The following is a 7,110-nucleotide window of genomic DNA, read 5'->3' as shown; positions in this document are numbered from 1 at the left end:
AATTAAAAGTGAATAAAAATGCATTTTAATTTGGACAAAACCTCAAATCCCTTCAAAACACCAAATAAATGGTCAAGGGATTTATCCTAGGTCAAACAAGGTCAAAGGACCTTAGACAAAAAAATTCATAATTTTTAGAAAGTCAAAAGTATTTTAAAACAATTAAAAAAATGCATAAAAACATTTAATTCATGAAAAATACAAAAATTGATCAAAAAAATTTTTAATTCAAAATATGGAAGAGGAAAATATTAAAGATTTTTGGTGAAAGTCCCATATTTTTTGGATTAAAAATGGATTTATTATGAATTAAACAATATAAGGCTATTTAAAAATAAAATCAGAAATTTAAATAAATGAGAAAAAATAAGGGCCATCAGATCTCCCTCATTAATTGAAGTGGCAGATCTGATGGCCAAGCGTGCACGTTCCATGGTGAACCTAACTCAATGCATCACACGCATGGTAATCAGATTAGATGGTTAAGATTAAAACATTTCAAATAGATTAGATGGCCAGGATGCACGCCAACACAATACCGGATCCCTAGCTCCGGTCATCTTCTTCAGTGGACCTCACCGGACTGGTCCATCCTCAACTCAATGAAAAATGAAAAACAAGGACATTATTTCAAAGGAAAAATGCCCAGGAGCTCGAATTTGACCTCCATTTCATCCAATTCCAAGTATATTGAAAGATACATGGATTTGAAATTTGAGGATCATGATCTGAGTTGCTTCGATTTGACCTCAAAGCAACTCAATCTTGTTGCCTACATTGGTAGGAATTCAGCCACCCAAAAATCAAAGAGATTGGTGAAGATTTGAGAGATAATCGAAGGCTCAAAGTTTCTGAAAAATCACCTTCGGGTAGCTTGAATCTGACTTGATCTTGCCTCAAATTTTCCTTGGCTCGACTCTAGAAGCATGCAGGAAGTGAAATGGATCAAAGAAAGGATTGGATTCTTGGAGTTTCAATCTCAAAATAGAAGGAGATTTGAAACTCAATTTCAAGTGAAATCTTCAATTTTATCCTTTAATGGAGATTAAGGATGTAATGCTTCAAAGCTTGGACATAAGGGCTCCTCATTTTGGTCACAATGAACATGTATTTATAGGGTTATGCATTACTTTTCACACACTTGAAAATTTTGCCAAATTTAGAAACCTTGGTGCATGGATGCATGGACGTTGATTTGGGCCCAATTCATGATGTAGTCTCACTCCAATTCATGCACAATGAGTACTGAAACAATAACATGTAAGCATGCAATAGGAAATGTTTATTTGAATTCAAAACTTGCCAAAACAAACCTATGAAAGGAACCATGTGCAAGTCCCTCAATTCTTATCCAAATGAGGTGATATTAGACTTTTTGGAAAGGTGACATCAAGGGGAACAACTTTGATGCTGAATAATTTTCTATTTGGAGCTTTGATCATGATTAATTTTGAGGTGGAAGTTTGAGAAATCAAGCATAATTGAAAATTTTCTAAGTACCAAGTCAAATGACCACTTCTTCCACCTTGAATAAATTTTTCTATGGGCTTCAATTGGAAAAGGTTTCTTCACCAAATTTGTTCCCTATTCAATTTGGTCACAAATTTGACATCATTTGGATTTGGCATGAGGGAGTTATGCATTTTAGATGTTGAGGAAAATTGATTGCTCAATGATGATGGCCCAAAATGACCTATAATGGTTCCTCTTGGCACATGCCCTTGCAATTTGAATTTTAAATTTCTCAAAGAATAAAAGTTGGAGAAGATATCTTGAATCTGATCATGAAACTTACATGGCCTTCATCTTATAAAAATTGAGCAAGCTATCATCCTTGGAAGTTGACCTCCTAACTAGGGCACAAACAAAACGACCTATAATATTTCACCATAAAAAATGACTTTCCAAGAAAAATTAGCTCTTGATGTCAACATGGATGTTTTTTGGAATGTCATAAAGAGTAACTTTTATCTTGGAATCATTTCCATATGACAAAAATTGTAGGAGATAGGTTCTAGGGAACCCCAGTTTTGACTAGTTGACTTTCTCTAGTCAACCTCTTTGAACCAACTTGCAAACTTGAAGTTCTCTTGATCGTTTGGACTCACGGGGGATCATATATGCATAAGATGATGTATAATGAAGTATCCCTTGAAATATTTGACCAATTGATGATGAAACTTACTGAGGAAGTCACACAAGATACCCATATGAATTAGGGCTTCCAAGGCAAACAAGCTTCAAACTCTTGATGAACTCTTGATCAAAATGATAACTGAAGATTAAGGGGATCTATATATGATGTTTAGAACCAATGCGAACCATTCCTTGATTGATCTCTTGTCATGAGGGTCTCAAACCCTAGTTGTTAGCTTGACGAGGTATAGGTGGATGCACACACTACCTACAAAAGAAATAAAGTTATACATTGACATATTTTTGGTATTTTGGTTATAAACAAAAGAAAAATAAAGTATGATACAATCAAATGTGCTTGGTGATCTCTCCCAATGCAAACCCAGTGAATGAGGGTACGGAGGATACCAAGGTGTGATCCCAAAGCCAATGCAAATGATGAGATATCATGAGGTATCTTAGGGTCAAAATTGGGATCTTACACTTAGTGGCAGAACTTTTTAATATTTTATTGAAATGTCAACTAGAACAACTATTTATAGAGGTATGGGGTTTAGAATCACTTCAGGTTCATCAGCAACCCTGTATGATCCAGAAACTCTAGTTTTTTTTATGTTCCTCTATCCCCCATCTTACTTCTAACATTTTGACCCCATACGAATTAGTAACAGCTTTAGGTTCAGATGATTTAGCTTTTGTCGCGGTACAAAAAAAACCATGTCGTTCGCACGCCCGAAATGATAACAGAGTCGCCACCGAAGTTTATTTATTCCAAAAGATAATGGAAAATGTCAATAAACCCTTAAAATAAAAAGAAAATGGTTTTCTCAACCAAAATCGGGTTTGGGAATCGGTTATGCAAGGGGAAGGTATTAGCACCTCTCATATCCTTTGTACTCAATAAGGACCATTTCGTTAGATTTGTGAATATAATGTTAGTTTACGCTATTTGGTTTCTTCTAGTTATTAAAAATGAAAAGAGGAAGACTAAAAGTAATTTTTTATTAGGGTGTCTGACGAGACGTTGAATCTCGCTCCTACGTATCCCTAGGTGCGAAGGCTACTTAAGTTTGGGAAAGAAAAAGATGTTTTTTTTATATTTTTTGTTATAGTGTTTGACGAGACGTTGAATCTCGCTCCTACGTATCCTCTTGTGCGACAAGGAATTCATAGCTACGTAGTTCTAGATAGAAAATGTTTATTTGTTGGTCTATTTTAGCGAAATGTATTTAGTCTCATTCAAGCGGAAAACATTGTTTACTACCCAAACATGGAGAAGTGAAAATTTGTGTCACATCATAATGAACAACATAATCTGGATTCACACAGGTTTATGTTCTCAACTTATTCGAACGAGAAACGTTACTTGCTATTCTCACATTGTAGGAACGAAACGTTGTTTGCATCGTCTCAGAATGAACAAAGCATCTTTCGTTTATGAAAACTTTTAGACATCATGCTTAGGCGGAAAAGATAGTTTGGTTGGTTGAATTGCTTTTAGGTGGAGGACGATTATTCGAAAAGCGAGCACTAGAGCTAATATCCAAATACTCGAGGAGGAAAGTGGTCTACGTCCAATTAATCTTTTTTCATCCGATTTTATTATAAAATATGTGAGGCGAATCGAGTCATGATTCCTTAACGAAAGAGGAGTATTTGAAAAGCAATCTATATAGCTAGTATCCAAATACTCGGGAAAAAAAGAGGCCTATGCCCAGTTAACCCTTTTTCATCCATGAAAGAACATACTAAATTTGGTTAATTATCGTATTTCAGTATGGAAGACGAGTATTCAAAAAACAAGCTCTACAACCAGTATCTAAATACCCGAGGAAGAAATATGCATATGCCCAATTAATCCTTTTTCATCTGATTTATTATGAAATAAGATTTTTGGTTTAGATTAAAAAAGTAATTAATTTAATTGTGAAAAGATGACAAGTACTCGAAAAGAAGGCTCTACAACCAATATCTGAATAATCAGGGAAGAAAGAGGCATACGCCAAATTAATATTTTTCACCCGATTTATTTGAGAAAATTATTTAGTTTAGGTTAAAAAGTATTCAATTTAATTGTGAAAAGGTGACAAGTACTTGAAAAGCAGACTTTACAAGCCAATATCCAAATATTCAGGGAAGAAAAAGGCATACGTCCAATTAATCATTTTTCACCCAATTTTATTGTAAAAAGAATTTGAATCTGATTAAGTCATAATGTAGACTAGATAAAATTAACTCAAGGTTGCGAATCGTCACACGAGGTTGCAAATTATAATGCGAGGCACAAATTCTAACATGGGGGCGCGAATTGTAACGTGGCGAAAGTTACTGTGTGAATTATAATGCAAGGTCCCGAGTTCTAACGCAAGGTCGTAAATTCTAACGCGATGTAGTGAATTCTAATGTGAGATCGTGAATTGTAATGCCAGGCTACAAATTCAAATGCGAGGGTGCAAATTCTAACGCGAGGCTGTGAGTTCTAACGCGAGGGCGTAAATTCTAATGTAAGGGCGCAAATTCTAACACGAGGCCACAAATTCAAACATGACGAAAGTTAACACGCAATTTGTAATATCACGAAAGTTAACACGTAAATCATAATGCAAGTACGCGAGTTCTAACGTAAGGTTACAGATTCTAATGCGAGGGCACGAATTCTAACGTAAGGGTACCAATTCTAACACGATGGCGTGAATCCTAATGTGGGGCGTAAATTCTAACGCGAGGGTATGAATTCTAACGTGAGGGTGCAAGTTCTAACGCAAAGGTGTAACTTAACGCCAGAAATTGTACGAAATGCAAGGCCGCATGCAAAAACACAACAAAATAAAAAGAAAATCAAAGTGAATACGATAATAACAATTAGCACACATTTATCACAATTCAATCGAAAAGTATACAACATGTAATTAACATATATCAAGTTAATATGCACGAATGTGTATCGTGCGAAATGAGTTAACACGAGGACACGTCACATAACGTAATGGTGTCACGCACGAGTTGTCACACGAAGATGTGTCATTTAACACAACAGTTCGAAACGTAACACCACATACAAGCGCATAACCAACTAATAGCAACAAACAAACTGGACACGCATAATACGTCCAGAACCTATTTCAACATAAAGAAAACGAAATCAGTAGCACAATACCATACAAATATGTTTACAGCATTACAGAATTAATAAAACCAGCAAAGTCACCTCAAAAATTAAATGAACAATCGATAAATGCACACCAAAAAACATATACGCAACAAAAACTAAAGGAAAATTTGAGCCGAATTGTTACCCAACATTGAGCTTCAGTGTTATTGCTACGTTTTCGCGATGACAGAAGAGTAAACGTGGTTTTGTTGTTTTGATATCGTGATTTCAGCGGGTGATAATGGTGTGTTGAGGTTGCTGTCGTACCCCAATTTTGTCCGGGCTTATTTTAATTAATTTCAGTTTCATTTTTGCATCATACACATAACATGACACACATTTGCATCATGAATAAATGCCGGAAATATCAATCAGAGGGAATTTATTTGAGAATAAAAAAAAATCGGTTGAATTGTCAAGATTCGAAGAAAGACTGTGATTTATTTAATTTTCCGAATAATTTGTACTCAATTTTTAATTGGTAATTTTCTTTTTTTTAGATATTTAAATTAAAATAATTAGTTAGTGTTTTAAAAAAATATTAGTTATTTAATTAAGAATTAGTTAGTTTTTTAATATTGATTAGTTTTAAATATTAGTTAGTTTTTTTAGCTATTTTAATTAGGTATTAGTTAATTTAAATAATTAGTTTTTTATATTAGTTAGATTTTTTCTAAAATAGTAGTTAATTTTAGTTTTCAAATATTAGTTAATTTTCTTTTTTTATATATTAGATAGATTTTTTAGGATAATTATATGTATATATCTACATTGGATTCTCTCTTCCATAAAAAACAAAATTCAAAAAAACTCACTCTGATTCCCTGCTCCACTACTAATTCCACTCCTAACAAACTCCCTCATTCACTATTCAGTACATCTTCTCTCTCTTTGCTCTCTCACAAACGACAAAAAAAAGAAAATACAAAAGGAGACTGACGCTCTCATCCTCACGGACGGACCATTCACTATTCACCCATCACTCACAATTCCTCTTCACTCTCACCGAAAACCCTCACAATCTCCTCTCCACAAGATCCCTCCGTAAAACCCTCCCATCACAAAACCCTCAGCCGCCATCATCATCATCACTCCAACCGCCGCCTCCGTCAACCTTACAATCTCCGCGACCTCCGACAACAAACCCTTCGTTCCACCATCAATCACCTTCATCACCTTACCGTCACAAACCCTCGCTTCTTTCTCCCTCTTCAACAACCCACGAAACCCTTGCCGTCTCCACCCTCTCTCATCACCATCCACAACCCTTCGCTCAGATCCCCTCCATTGAAACCCATTTTTCAACCAACAACCCATCACCGAGTAAGCTTCCACCGCAATAACACAAATCCCCGGTCCAGCAAGCGAACTCGTCAAACTTTCTTCCAAGTTTGGCATGTGTGATCAGTAATCGATTTGGTCCTAAGTGGATTTACGGCGATAAGCATTAGAGACGCTTTGAGTCTATGTGTTAGATTTGTGTCGCCGGTCTCGCGCAATCTATGTACATTCCACAAGGGTGCTACATTCTTTGGTTTATTTGATGTTGTTGGTAGTTACTGGTTTTTATATCAGTTGGATTTGGAGTATAAAAACAACAACAACGTTCCCCAGCTGCAGCAACAAACAACAACCACGAATGCTAATACAGTGAAAACTCGGAGCAACATTCATTCCGACATCACGCATCAACAATTTGTAGCAGCAAAGGGTCACGTTTCGGTAACAGCTTCGAGTTCCTTCCAATCTATTTGTTGATTTTGTGCTGTTATGACAATTTCGTTTTTATTTTGACTAAATCTTAGGTTGAAACTAGACTGTTG

This window comes from Lathyrus oleraceus, chromosome 7, assembly GCF_024323335.1.
Source record: "Lathyrus oleraceus cultivar Zhongwan6 chromosome 7, CAAS_Psat_ZW6_1.0, whole genome shotgun sequence".
Taxonomy (NCBI): Eukaryota; Viridiplantae; Streptophyta; class Magnoliopsida; order Fabales; family Fabaceae; genus Lathyrus; species Lathyrus oleraceus.
This window is presented reverse-complemented; position numbering follows the sequence as displayed.